At 41.2% G+C, this 15,038-nt stretch overlaps 1 protein-coding gene across 4 annotated transcripts in view; it reads left to right on the top strand.

The window, feature by feature from the left end:
* RBMS3 (RNA binding motif single stranded interacting protein 3) overlaps positions 1-15,038 on the top strand; it is a 711,100-nt gene that overhangs the window by 504,356 nt on the left and 191,706 nt on the right. The window lies entirely within an intron of this gene.

Raw genomic sequence — 15,038 nt, 5'->3', positions numbered from 1 at the left:
TCTGCTCCCACTGCACTGCAAAGCATGCCTTCCACAGACAAATTTTTTGGTTGCTTGCATGGATGCCGGCTTTTCCCAGGGAGCTGTCTCTTGGAACACATTAGTGGAACGTGTTAGACTACACCATAAATAAAGTTAGCACACAGTTGCATCCAAATGATAGTTTTCTTAGAACTGAAGAGAGAGATCTGTATTTGCAGGCACAGCACATGAAAATATTTTTGTTCCAAGCTTTGTCAACTCTCCCATCTAATTAAAAAGCATATCTCTCTAGGTATAGAAATTTAAATGCTTTCAGTTCTTTTTTTTTTTTTTTTTTTAAATGCCATCAGCATTCAAATAGTAATTTACAGCCCAGTTCTTCCAGCAGATGTCTTGTTCCTGCAGATCTCATTTAAGAAGGTGTTCTTCTGGAGGAGATCTAATGGGACCCAGTTCTAATACAAGGATTTAATTGCTCTTGCTTTCAAAGTGATGAGTTGGCTGATTAAGTTATGGAGGCTAGATGGGAGAAAATGGGACACTGTTGGCCAGAATTTTAAATTTCTTCTAGATATCTAAAGATGCAAATAGGCTTGCAGGGAGATTTTAAAAAGCAGACAGGTACCTAACTCCTAAGCATGGAAATTCCATAAAAAACTGACCCAGAGTGTTTTTTTGGAAAGTCTTGGGCTAATGGTATGTTCTGAATTTCTCTCTCAGACAATTCAGCCTCTTGTGGGAGGAAAAGGTATCCGAAACTGCAAGTTTTAGTTGTCTTTCTTGGCTCTGTTCACTACAGCTGTGGGGGTTTTGTTAGGTTCTTAACACCCTTAAGAGCAATATCTAATCTTGCGTGAGATTTATAAGGTGCATATGTATGCTTTCAGAGCCTGTCCAGGCTATCTTTACTGTTGTGGCTTTGTAGAGGAATTACTAGCCCTTAATCCAGCCCTGAACTATTGAAAACTGTTTTTTTTTATCTAAGCCTACTGTTATCTGCACCTGTGTTTAAAATAATTTTCCCAAGAGGAGTCTAAAAGCAAAATTGAAATCCACAGGAGGTATTTTTATACTAAGAGTTTAATACTAATTTTTACGTGTGTTTCGAACACTTTGTCTCAAGGTAGTTGTTTAGTTAAGAGGTAAACAGGTTAATTTCAAAAATAGTTTTAATTCATTTTAATTCATTTTTTAATTAAAAAAAGTTAAAAGAATGGGTTAATTTTTTCAAAGCTTAATCTGCAAGAAGGCTCATAAACATGGTGGCAGAGCAGTGTTTCTGAGTTTTGTTCTCTTTGGGGCATTTGGGTGTTGGTTTTTTCATCAGTAGTACCTCAGTAGCACTCTAGCTGTGAGTTTTGGTAGAGGAATATCAGGCTAACAGTTTGCAAAGCCTTCTTAACATCTCTGGGGGCATCCCAGAATGTAAGTGCTGGCAAAGATGAGCCTCAGGCTGTAAGATGCTTGGGCAAAAACCCCATCTCATTGATTTAATAGCAATGCCTAGTGATTCGGAGGAAGAAGGGTAACCTGTGATTTACAATTTTATTTTAATTTAATTTTTATTTTATTTTTTATTTAGCCCTGAGCAAGGGAAGCTAGAGCTGCTTCAGCCATGCAGAAAGAAGATTCTTTGGCTCTGAAGGCAGCACTTGGAATTGGTCTGGGATGTTCAGCCTCGGAGTAGCGCTGTGGAGTGAGAAACTAAAGGCTTATTGTTTGCTTTTCCTCCCTTTCAACCCCAACGGGCTACTACACTCTTGGCACAATCTAAGCATTGCATGATTTTTCCTGACATGAAGGCACATTGCTCAGCCTCTTTGCCTTTGGTCCGATATCAGCAACACAAAATGATGTCTTTGTGTAGCAGTTTTGTGAGGAGGAGTAGCTCTGGTCAGTATTTCATAGATTCATTTTATTAGTCAGGATCTAAAATCTTCCCTTTTTTCCTCCCTGTATGAGGGAGGGACACTGGTTCCACAAAAGACTGGTTCTCGCAAGACAGTGGGACATTCATTTAAACCCAAATTTGAATCTTTGAGAACTTTTCTTCCTTCCTTGTTTTGTCTGGGACTGAAAACAAAAGGAGCGAAATCCCCCCCAGAAACAAGTACAGAGACTTTGTAGTGATGGCCATACCTCTCTCGAAAGCTTTCCATTTCAAACCGCATCTTAGATTTTCCTTACATCCATGGAAACCTTGCTGTCTTTCCATGGCTGCGAATTAATGCCGTTCAGAAAGAATGGGCTCAGTGCTGATGGTACAGCGCCCTTGCACTGGCGCAGTGACTTCTTCAGCATTTTTACTTTTTGGTGAGGTTGTTTCACACGCTCTGTATGATCTTCCTATCTGCAACGCGTCAGAATTACATCTGGGCAGGCTGCTGACACACTCTCTCCAAACTAGAGTATCAGAAAACTTTTGTGAAGTAGTCTCTTCTCAGCATTTCTCCAATTCTCTTCCAAAAAGATCGGGAGAAGTTTTACAAAGATTTGGGCAGGTATTAAAATTTTGGATGCTTCTCTCACACACTGCTTTTTACAATACCCAGCAGTAAGAGGGGATTTATCAAACAGGGCACCCAGAAGCTGTTCCAAGATCTGGACTGAAACGTTGTCTGGGGTTGACACATGCATCAACTTGATTCACTGGACTCTATAGTAATTCAGGCTTTTAAACAATGAACCTGGTTATATTATCAGTTCTGCTACCTGCCACGTGCGGTTTACGAGCTCTGAAGTTAAAAGCCTGCTCTCTTCTTCTGCCTTGGTTGAGTTGTCTGTCACACACAGTGGACTGGAAGACAGAGGGGATGATAATGCCTAGTGAAGAACAGGATACTGTAGAGATGTGCGTAGAAAAAATGGAAAGGAGAATACAAGCAGAAAGTAAAGAGAAAGGAGGAAATGAATGAGGCCCAGACAGGCTCAAAATGTCCAGGTGAGGAGGTTGTGGAGGAAGTTGGAGCCTGGAAAAAGAACCATTTGGTATCAGCTGCTTCTGGATATCGATTGTTTTGAGTCTGGACAAAGACAGGGATTAGCCAGAATGCAGAGGATGAAAATAAGGTCTCTGGCAATGAATTTGAGCAATTACTCTTCTGAATACCATTTAAGATACCAAGAAGTATGTAAATTGTGAATGTGGAACTAACAGTGTGTCATTGTTGTTGTTGGATTTTAAATTCTCTTTCCAGACCTGTGTATCTAAATAAATTCCCACCCAGGCAGAATGGGTTGAAAACATTTGACTAAACCAGATGTGACTGCAGTAGATAGCATTAGAATAGTTATTTGTAGCTAAAAGATGTCACTAATGCTGCATAAACATTTGCTGGTCTCTCTTATAATTTGGAGAGGATAGCAGTTGGTCTACAACAGGCCTTTCTCTGCAGTTTTGTTTTCATATTCCAAGTTAAAATCAATGTATTTTCTGTGCTGGTCATGGTACATAGTAGATTTGTAGGAATTCTGCAAGTTTTGGCCCAAATCCATTTATGAGCTTTCAGAGGAACAGTACTGGGTAAACCTGGGGCTTTCTGAATGAAACTTAGAGGATGAATTTCTGCCTCCACTGAAGCCAAGGGAAGTTTTGCCAAAGGGGCTTGACATTTCCTCAAAATGGGCAAATTTGTTCTATATCAGGGAGCTAAGCGGCTTCAGACTTTCTACCCTGTAATATTGCCGTAGCTGATAGATGCAAAGGTGCTCAAGTATAAAAGAAATCGCTTGCTATTAGGTGTTCTTTGTAAGAGCTGATTTCTTCTGCCTGTCTCCTACTCTGCTTCTCAGTCCTCCAAAGCAGGCCTTTAGGAGTCGTCTTTAGGAGATATTTAGGAGTATTGCAGAAGAAACAACTGTTATATACAAAATGGGCACAGGCAAGGCAGAGACTTAACTTTAATTTTTTTACTCATTTGCTGATTTTTTTACTCATACAATTGCATGTAGACAAAAGCTGCTGCACATTCAGAGATGCTGGCTTTGGTGGGTTTTGTAAGTAATTTTCAGAGAAACCCAGGACTTTAGGCAAGGTCCTCCTGTCACTTTACAAATTTTTACCTAATGGAATGAAAAATTAGCACTGAAATGGTAAAATACAAAGGAAGATTTTTCCAAGTTTTTAATTCAGAGTTGGTCATCAGCCAGAAGACATGATGTGCCAGCCCTAACACCGAGTGGGCTGTCTGCATTGCTTGGTGAGAGGCTCCCCAGCTCTGGTCTGGGCTCTCCCCACGAGAGGATGCCAACCATCTTTGCACTTGCACAGCATCTTTCATCCATGAGCGTGAGTTTATAAATATCAAGGTCTTGGGCCACTGGTCTTCATGGATTCAGGTACTGGGATCTATTCTGCTAGCACAGTCTTTGGAGAGCAAATGACCTAACTTAGAATAGATAATGGAGAAGAGTTGAAAGGTGTTGACAACTATCAGCAATGAAATGACACTAGGAAGAAAGCTGGGGGTTTTTCTGGCTTTTGGAACTTATATGCAGCATACCTAGAAGTCCATCTGCAAAAGTGGCTGAGAGAATTTTTGCCTGTCTTTGCTCTGGCTGCCAACCTCTGTAACACCGTGGGGCTCCAAAGTAGATCCACATGGTAGCAAGCTTTCTGCGTAAGCTGTCTTGTACCAGTGAAATCACAGTCCTGCTGAGGTTTTTACAAGATTAACCATTGATTTCAAGTAATTCCTGACTTTATGATGTTGCCAACATTTGGACCCTTTAGAGCCATAGTGGGATTAATCACCAGCTGATCTGACTTCATTTATGTTTGTTTTAAGGGGAGATGAGGGCTCCTGAGGGAGATGCTGATCAACTTGTGGATTTGGTGAAGGAAGGTGTGTTGAGAAACTAAAACTGTAAAGGCTGATTAAGTGAGAGAAAAGGGTCAATAATACGGTAAAGCTCTGAAAGTATACTACAAGCTTCCTCTAATGCTTCAGGACCTCATCACTCTGTGCACAGTTTTACATGAATCTCTGCCTTGGTGACATGCATCCATCTTTGTACAGGTACACCACAAGGTTTTCAAGGCATGGCAGTACCACTCAGTGCTTTAGGCAGGTGGAAAACAGTACTCAAACGTAAGGTGTCCAGGGATCCAAACTATGAAAACTGGAATTTAGCCATGAGATCAACTTAGATGCCTGCTTCTCAGAAAATTATCTTTGGAACATCAGTGGCACGGTGTGAACTTGGCTCTCCGAGTCTCAGCATTGCACTTGCATCTTCCAACTCTGCTTAGATGGAAAGATAAGATCACAAGCTGGGGGGTTCAAATCTATGATTTTTTAAGTTTGTTTTTGGTTTTTTTTTCCCAAGGCAGACAAGGAACTCAGCCACCCAGGCAACAACAGGGTAGTGATTATAGAAAAAACCAGAAAGAGTAAGGCACTGTAAAGTGCGAGCAGAAAAGAGGAGCAGCTCTGAGAGCCGAGTAGTGCATCTGCTGCGGTGTCCCGGCAGCAGCCTTGCTGTACTGAGGGAGTGCTTAAAGGCGGGCTGCCTTCCTGGTGGGGAAGGTGCGCAGGGACAGTGGGAGCCATGGTTAAGTATGACAAAGATGGAAATGAGGAGGAAATTCCTTTTTAGCACATTTAGCATGCTCAGCCACCTTGCAAGGTAGGACTGCTGGATACAGTAGCTGGATATTAATAGGTGACATTAAATAATTGCCAAATGTAAATGCAACTGAATGCCTCTCTGCAGCTATCTAAGTGTTCATTATGCCATAAAAAGTAGTTGTGTTTCCCCCCTGTGTGGGTAGAAAGGGCTCACAGTAGCAAAATTCAATTTACATGAAAGATAAGAAAAGATGAAATAATCTTTAAGTCATTTTTATTCTGTGTAATTTTATTGTGAACAGATAAACTGTGTATATCATATTGGTTTTGTCCAAGTTTACACTAGATGTTAGATTATTTCAGAAGATGAAAGAGTCAAGGGTAATAATGCAAGTCCCTGTTTATAAATCTGTTTTGCTGAAGTCTCTGACATAAATACATGAAAGTGAAAAATCAGAAAATGAAGAAAACAGCGCAGACATTCTCATAATAATTGTGGTTCACATAAAAATTAATCACTGAAGCATCTAGCTTGGTCACTGACTGCATTCAAAGTTAAGTACAGCCTGTAGCTTGTCTGTAAAAATCAAATACTCTTTTTCAAAGTGTTAATGGAAATCTGTTACCCATGGCTGAGGGTGCACAAGTGATGCTTGTAAATAAGCTTCGGCTTTTCTTCTTAGAGTTGTTTGGGATTTTGAGAAAGCAAAGCACTCATTCCTGTTTGATAATATTCTGGTTCGGTGAGAGGCATCCTTGGGGCCTCAGCAGCAAATTTATTCTGAAAAGTGAAGTTAGTGCATAAATTAGTCTGTTTAAATATCTAAAAAAGGTTTTGATTTTCTGACTCCCGTATGAGATGTGGTTTCTGCCTTTACCCAATTCTCTCTCCGCGGCAGATTTTTTTCCCCCAGCAGCCTGTGTCATTAGCTCATCAAAAAACCTAGGGGAAGGTTAGGGGTATTAACAAAGAATAATGGATAGCCTTTGAGGTAACTTTTTGTTTCTCTGACATAGTTCGGTATGTCCATTCTTAGAGTAATGTTGACTGCTTCTGGGTTTCCAGTGGCATAATTAATCTGGGTTGCTGCTTTAGCAGCATTTTGCTTCTCCTCTGTCTTAATGCCTGGAAATTTCTGGAGTCTTTGACACATATTGTTTCATGTATACTGTGATATTACTTAGAACAATCTCATTTGTACTTGAAATCAGATTTCAAGGTTGTAATCCATCCTGAGCTTAAATATTCACCCTCGTTTAAAGTGAATTTAATTTATGTCCTATCTGAAACAGAAGAAGTGGTTTCAGATGTTTTTGTTGAGAGAATGATGTATGGAGAAAGATTCAGTGTAAATGGCTGGGTTTGCTGGTTTTCCAATAACGTGATAGCTCAGCTCTGACTACTTTCGGTTTGGTGCAAATTATATTAGGGCTCCATTCATTCTTGCTTCTTTTTTAATGTATTAAACTGAGTAAAAGTCTTGGACAAATTCAGTCGGTTTGTCTGGGTGTGATAGGGAAAACCGAGAGAAAGCTGGACAAAATGAAAGGAAGTACTCAGAGTTAATCATCTCTGATCAGCAATTTAAAGAGACCAGCTGCATTTGAAAGTAGAATTGACTGAGAACAAGCAAAATATCTCTACTGTTTGGTACATTTCTTATGTGCACCTCCATTTGCTAGCATAAATTGTCTTATTCTGTCTGCTAGTGTGGAGCTGAAGAAGACCATTAGGAGGAAACCAGCAGTAAATGCAGCAGTGGAGGAGGTGGGGTTGGCGTCCCAGGGGACGTAACCTGCTGAGAGCAGGGGCGAGCCATGCCTCCCCACGGGGCTCAGCAGCCCACCTTGCCTGCGCCAGAGCCTCCACGCAGAATATGACTAAACTGTTAAAAGACCCTTTTTTTGGCAGGGAAGGAGAAGCAGGCGGTGGTCACACAGAGACACAGAGGCCGCATGAGAGAGGCCGAGGGCTGCAGGCATCGTCCCACCACCCCAGCAGGCAAAGCTGGGGCTTACTGCTGGGCTTTACAGCCTGTGGGTGACTTTGGGTTAACAGCTGTGTGTTTGATGGGAGCCGCTCTCTGTGGAGCATTGCTTTACTCAGATGCCGTTCAAACTGTCTTACAGACACGGGGCCTGTAGGAGGGTAAGAGGGCTAGGAACTGCAGGTTTGTTCCCCTGCTTGGATCTGGGCTACACTTAGGAACTGCAAAATTTCCCCAGAGAACAATTAGTATAGCCAAGCTGGAGAGTCCAACAATACAGAGTTTACTTTTAACAAATGTTTAGTTTGTTGGGTCAGACGATTATCATGAAAACTTCCATAAATGTATTTAAATTATTTAAATTATTTAATATCTTAACGTCTGAAAGAAAGTTTCTCAAGGTTTCTCAGAAATTGCTGTGTGGTTCTTCAGGCACTGATATCTTACTGTATTGCTACCATTTTGGCCTAGTTTTAGAGATGGTAAAGGGCACACAGCAACGAAGTGGCCTATACATTTCCATCGCATTTGTAGCATTCTTCTTGACAAGTGGAGTCCAAAAATAAAAGATCAGGGTAAGTCTGATCCTTTCCAGAAAGGCATTTTTCAAAGTCAAGCTTGAAGGGCAGTTTAAAACCTATGGGTGATTTTGATCTGTTGCTACCTGTATTATAGATGTTCTGCAATGAGATTAGCTTTGATCTGGAAGCCGCTACCTGAGCTGGTAGCCCTTATATGTCACCTACCTCCATAGGTGTCCACCAGTGGTGACTGACGGGCCAAGTCTACTGGAGGAGATTTGCTGCCCCTTCTCTGCTATCCACTGAAGTTTTGTGCTTCCTTGGAAAAAGGCGTGAGCTTGATCAGCAGGTTAAACTTGAAACTCTTGATGGAGGCAACATAAGAGATATCACAGCAGGTCTGGTCTGTAAACCGGGATGTTAGGACCAGCGTATCTTCATAGAGAGACAGCTTATGTACATTGAAATTACAGGCAGGGAATCCTGACTAAATCCTCTGCCCAACAGCCTCACAACATGGTTCTGGGTCAAAAATACAAACCATTGGCTTCACATGCTCTTGAGCTTCGTGAAGTCCATTATCTCTGCAAGATCCTGGGAGGAGCTCCCCATCCTTCTCTTAGTCTCCGAGGCAGGTGAGGAGGAGGAGGAGGAGGAGGAGGAGGGCTGTTGCACTCCCTCCTTACAGCCCGGCAGAAGGAGGCGGCGCAGCCGCAGGCACACAGTGTGCCTTATAACGCCAGCGAGGAGCCCTTGCCGGGCCCTGCCGTCCCCTCTGCCCCACGCAGCTGGGGACAGTGCCTGCAGGGCGCCCGCTGCAGAGGCTCCTCTGCTGCCCTGTGCTTCCTGCACCTCTGCACCCTCAGCGCTGGCACACAGCAGTCAGGCTTTCCTCTGCCTGCCTTTTCTACCATCTTTCCTTTTATTATCCAGCTTTCTCTTATTTATGTCCCTTGTTAAAAGCCAATTTATTCATTTTAGAGTCACTGTCTTTTCTTTGTCCCAGCCTTCATTTATTAGCAAACCTCTTCCATCTTTTTTCTGTCTGACATGAAGTATTTGTAAAAGCCTTTCTTACTCCCCTTAATCCCTTTGGCTAGCGTGAACTCCCCTTGCTTTTCTGTTAGTCTTACTTTCCCTGGAAGTCTTAACTGCTTCTCTGTAGTTTTGTGTGGATCCTCTCTATTTCCAGTATACCCGCTTTTTTTTAAACCCTCAGAGTAGTCCCTTGTGAAGCCCCACTGGCTGTTCCTTCTTTTTCTTTGAATTTTTCTGTATCACAGGGACTAAAACAGACTGCATTTTCATTAGAGTGCCTGTCAGGATTTTTCTGCCGCCTTCTGCACTCACGGCTGCTCAGAAAGGGGGTTGGATTTTAAGCACCCCTTTGGGAGCAACAAGCTACATCCCTCCTGCCCACAGCGCTCTCTTTCAATTTGCAAATGAAAATTAGTAATAAGGGACAGATTAAACAGCATCATGCTTGGGTGCACTGATGCAAGAGGCTTTTGATGTGCTTGTGTCTTTCTTCTGAGGTACGTAAGGGATCTTTTTTCCATACTTACCACTTTGTGAATGCACACATCTAAAATGTCCTGTGGCAGTGAGTTCCATAGTTCAAATAATTCTGTGTAATTGTTTTAGACCTGTTGCCTGGTAGTTTCATATGATGTTCTCTACTTCTTTAGAGAGAAACAGGGCATTACCCTTCTGTAGTCACCTTCTCTATGCTGTTTAAGATTGAATTGGATTTTATATGCTAGCAGGTCATTCAGTCTGACTATTCTAAATAAATACTTAGTATCTTAAAAAAACCCAGTGTGGGGTAGTTTGGTGTACACACGTTTTACCTTTAAGCATTTTATAAGGTAGGCTAGCAACATTCCTGTCTTTGATTGATTGATTTCAGATGTTAGAGGTGTGTGGCGTATAGGGAAAGATACATAGAGATATATTTTCCTTCTGATAGCAACAGATATTTCAGAAAAAAGAAGGGCATCTCCTGTCTAATGCTGCAAGTGAAAAACATATTCAGCATTAACTTGGCTTGTGTCCACAGCAACATCTACTGCAAATGAAGTAATGGGCGAATATTTCAGTGACCCATGGTGATGAGTAATTCAGTATCCACCCAGTAATGTAGCAATATAAAGGTATGTGAATGAGGCATGAGGCTATGTCCAGCGCTAGAGTGTCTGTAAGCCCTAGAGCAATGCAGAACAACAGTTGGGAAACCAGAAACACCTTCCAAAAAGAACATGTGTCAGGCCCAGGGTCCCGGCCCCAGAGAAGGATTCCAGATGACTTTCAAAAATAAGGTTATTGCATAACTGCATAAAATGAGATGCCTGCAAATGCATGTGGTCACCAGAGCCTTGCGACCGGTTGTTTTGTATCTGTCCACTGCTAGAGGCAGAGCGCCTTCTAAAAGCCTTTTACCTCGCTGTAATTTTAAGTGGCAAGTAGTCAGAGTCAAGTCACGCTCTGGATTCCAGTAATAAGCAAGCGAAGCATCACAACCTGTGTTCCCTTTTTATTCCCTCTTGTTCGAAACTCCCATGAGTTTATTAGCAGTGTGGCTCAGAAGGGAAAGTGAACACCGGGATCAAAACTGCCTTGTCATGTCCTTGGACGTGGTGGGAGCTGAGCTCTGCCGAGGGCTTGACAGCGAGAGCTGCTGAACTGCAGTGGTGCCTGTTAGGCTGCAAGTGTGTTAAGATATTGGTAGCATCAAGTGGCTTGTTGAAATTCATCCTTTCCTCCACATGAGGTACTCGCTTTGCACATGAGGGAATAATTCATGCGCAAGACTTTCTGGCATAGATATTACTGTCATGGTATTAGGTAAGAGAGAATATGTAAGTGGAAGCACTGGGGTAATAAAAGAGTTTTATAAAAAAAGGAGGAGGAACAGGAATCCTTGCGTGGATGTAATTTGTTAAAAGCCCAGAAATACTGTACGCAAGATAGCAATATTAGTGGCATGCAGGGGAGCTGGCTCAAGCGCAAGCAGTGCAGCTACAGTCCTGGTACTATCTGGAAAGGAAAGAAAGCACTTTTGGCTGCAAACAGAGTTGAAAATGCTTAGTGGGTAAAAATTCTAAGCATAAATAAAAATAGGCTTACGTTCAGACTTTTAGTAATAATTATATTAAAATGACACAATTCATTAAATAATGCAATACATTCACATCTCTAAATACACAGCAGCTGTTCACTTCTGTCAAACACGATTCCTTTAGGGACTGAATAGGGAAGAGTAACATGCTGGCTTGCATGGTAATGTCCTGACGAGCGCTGGTCTGCAGCCTGCCTGCAACGTTTATTAACAAAGGGTGTCTCTCTGCCAGCACCGGATCCTGAAGGTGCCCCTCCGGCTGGGCAGGAGGTGCCAGCTGGGCAGGGTAGGGTAGGGAAGGAGTGGGTACTACACAGGCCTAGGAATTGTCCTTCTCAGGCTTTGTAGAAACTGAGTTTTAAAAGAAGTTTCAGCCTAAGGCTATAAGCAGATGAATTTGGCAGGCTGTGCTGTGCTGGAGTTGAAGCTCATAGGAAGATTTTATTTTAAAATAACAAAAAAAAATCAGAGCTGTGAAAAAAGGTTGCCAGGTGATGGCTAATTGAGAGAGGGAATTGTCTGAATATAGTGTCATCTTTTTCCGGCCTTTGGTTATGGAAGTCATACATCCCTCCTGCTGCCAAGCTTGTAATACATAATAATTGATGCGAAAAATTTATTGTTGCACCAGTTAACCAGCCAGTAGTTGTATTTCCCATTGCTTTCTAAACAGGGGACCTTTTCCTTCACACCAAACCTGAGCTAATGTTCAGACAATGTAGAAAGTAGAAGTGTCTTACCAGCAAATGATAGGCATCTGTGAAGAGCCCAGCTGCGAGTAGACTTTGAGTTATTGCCGTTGTTGTCATCATCTGGTTACTTATAGAAGATGGTGAGCTGCATGTCTCCCTTACACTACCACGCTTCATTTAGAGACACCCCTGTGCATCAGGAAGTATAATTTGGGCCTTAGTTTCTAATCATGGTGAGAAAGTCTGCATCTTCTGCCAGTCTTCATTAAAGTGATTCTACAGAAATAAAATCTATTTGCAATAGAATACCGATCTTGAAGGTATTATCTTTGACTTCTGCGTCTTACCCTTTCAGTCATCTAAACTTACATATGAAGCCCAACATCTGGCACACCAGCATTTATACATGACATTTTACTTTTACTTGTGCCAAACTTAATTTTCAGATTATACTGAATCCAGTATCGGAAGGCTCATAGTCCCTCATTTATGCAGGAAGAGAATTCAGGGTTAAAGTTGGCTCTTGAAGCCTGTCTATGCCAACATCTTTAGATAAAATGGCAATAATATACAAAATTAGAAGCCCAGGGCTTGTAATTTCCTTGTGAATTATTCTTTCCTTGTTCCTTTTCTATCACTATACTTGTATAAATAGATCACGGTAGCTTATTTTTCTTTGCTGGCGATGGATCTGGAGTGTTTGTCACCTGTGCTCTAATATGATTTGTTGTGATATACTGAAGGTTTTTATCTTGGTAAGGATTTTTCTCTCTTGTGCTTCGTTTGGGATTTTTTTCCCCTCTTCATTGTGGTATTATTCAGGCACTAGCTTTTCATTCAGAATCATAACATGGGTTTGATAAGAACACTCTAGAGAATGAAATTCTGACATGAGAAGAGGCTTTAAAAAGAAAACCACAATTTTATTAACTTGTGGACTAAATTGTGTGGCCCAACATTTGAATTTTGAAATGGCTCTGTGTATTGGTGAAATGGAGCATAGGCACAGGTGTATGGCATTGACAGACTTCTCATTTGGGTAATATATCATTGTCCGCTGCTGCTTTATACCAAACAGGTGAGCTTACCCACTCTTTATATCCCCTGCATGCTAACTAACCAGTATTCAGAACCTTCACCTTTCAACTTACATCCCCAAGACTCAGTCCCCTTGTCTTTGGAGACAAGGAGAGGCAGATACAACATTACTACAGGTTGCTGAGAGTTAGCGTCTCCCCTCTTTTAATTCTTAATATAATCTATGGATTCTTTTCTCAGTCTTTTATTTATCTGGCTGCTTTGTGCCTGTACCTCACACTAAGCTCACAATGTAAGGTTTAGCTGAAACTGCACTTAAGTGCACCTAAATAAATGCACAGCTTTTAAATTCTTCTCCTTTCCAAACTACATAAAGTCAGGCCTTTGGAATGCAGTGGGAAAAAGAAGCAAATGCATCTACAGGTGTCTTCTGGCTTAAAGGGAAGGGGAAAAAAACAGGGCATCTGCAATCCCTTTGTTTATCCTCTCAGGATCACAGAGGTTGTCTTTTCTCTTTTGGTGAGATTAAGCATTTCCAGAGGTTACAGGAGTAGGGATGCTGCAGGTTATATATTAGCATATTTCATGTCCAACAGAGAGCTGGCCTTGCAGTAAGACTTTAACTCTTTCTTTTCTAGAGCCACTGATAAACATTGTTTGAATTTTTAAGTCTCTATATTTATCAATATTTTCTACACATTATACCAGCATTAAACTGGTAGCACAATAATTAAAAATAAATGGTTAACATTTAATTAGTTCCACTCAGTTTTGTTTGTCCTGAAGGATTTATTTTAATTTCTATTCTCTCCTGCCTCTTTCTGCTCATCCAGTTGCCACTGCTTTTCCCCACATCCTTTTTGCACAGAAAATGGTACAGTGCTGCTTTCCACGCTCAGAGGGCTCTGGACCTTTCTCTCTGACTAAGGAGGTACTTTACTGCCTGCAATCTCATGTCTGTCTTCACAGATGGAAAAAAAACCCCAAACCTCCAGAGAATAGCTCAAGTTGTGGGATACTTTTTCAATAGGTAATACAATGCTGTGCAGTAAAGGCTGAGTAGCAAAATTCAAGCACCTTTGCTGAAAATGTCCATCTAGCATCTTTCCTGCTAGAAGAGTGACAGCCCTTCACATTTCCCTCTTAATTTGTACCCTTTGGTTGACTATAGTATTGATTTGTGCATTAAGAATGATTTAATCTTTCTTCCACCCTCTTATTAAGAGGGTTTGAAACCCTACCTGGAGTCTTTATTAGCTTTTGACATCACAAAGGGAAATGTCAACACATAATGAGATAAATTTCAACATCACAGAAGACTGGAATACAACTTTCACGAAAGATGGATATAGGCAACACTTACCAAAATAAAAAAAACAAAAGACAGAACCCTTCCTTTTCAGCATCCATCCATCTTTCTGTTTGTCTGTTGCTGCATTATAGTATTTATTAGAGTTTGTCTTGCTATACAATGGATTGCCAGAATCATGATTAAGAAGCTTATTCAAACGAATTAAAAATGTTTAAATGAAAAAGACCCGGAGAAGTAATTGCCAAAATTTAATCAAGGATTTAATTTGTAGCACAGACCAGCCAAATGGATTTTGCCGTTTTCACTGCACTGTTTGTACAAGGAAATTAAAAAGTATAAAGAGTCAAAGACTCAGCAGTGTAACCCTTTAAGAATATTGCAGTGTGCTCACTTATTCTCATTAGCCGTATTATATCAAACTTGCTCCTCAGGGCTTGCAGTTTGCAAAGCCAGACCACAGACGGTGGGAAAAAAAGATGATAGCGTTTTTTCGAATGTCATAAATTACTGCCAGCACACATTAGATGATTTCTCCACGCATTGCTGTAAGCATTTCAATGGTAGGTTAAATATCCCGCTTCTTAATGCCACTTAGTAATAAATGCCCTCATTCTAGCATGTCATCTTTAGCTGAACTGAAATAACTGAGACTAAGGAGCTGTCGGGGTTTGAAACAGAAACATCTCACTTGCATTTACTGCCGAGAAATACATACATGGCACCATTATGCTGTCTCTGTTTCATTGATGCTAATAAGGTATCATCAAGCCTGGCATATCTGTTTGAACGTGTTTTGCAGAAGTCTAATCATTAAGTA

This window comes from Gymnogyps californianus, chromosome 2, assembly GCF_018139145.2.
Source record: "Gymnogyps californianus isolate 813 chromosome 2, ASM1813914v2, whole genome shotgun sequence".
NCBI classification, from domain to species: Eukaryota; Metazoa; Chordata; class Aves; order Accipitriformes; family Cathartidae; genus Gymnogyps; species Gymnogyps californianus.
Note: the sequence above shows the minus strand (reverse complement) of the source record. Positions and strands in the feature narration are given on the sequence as shown.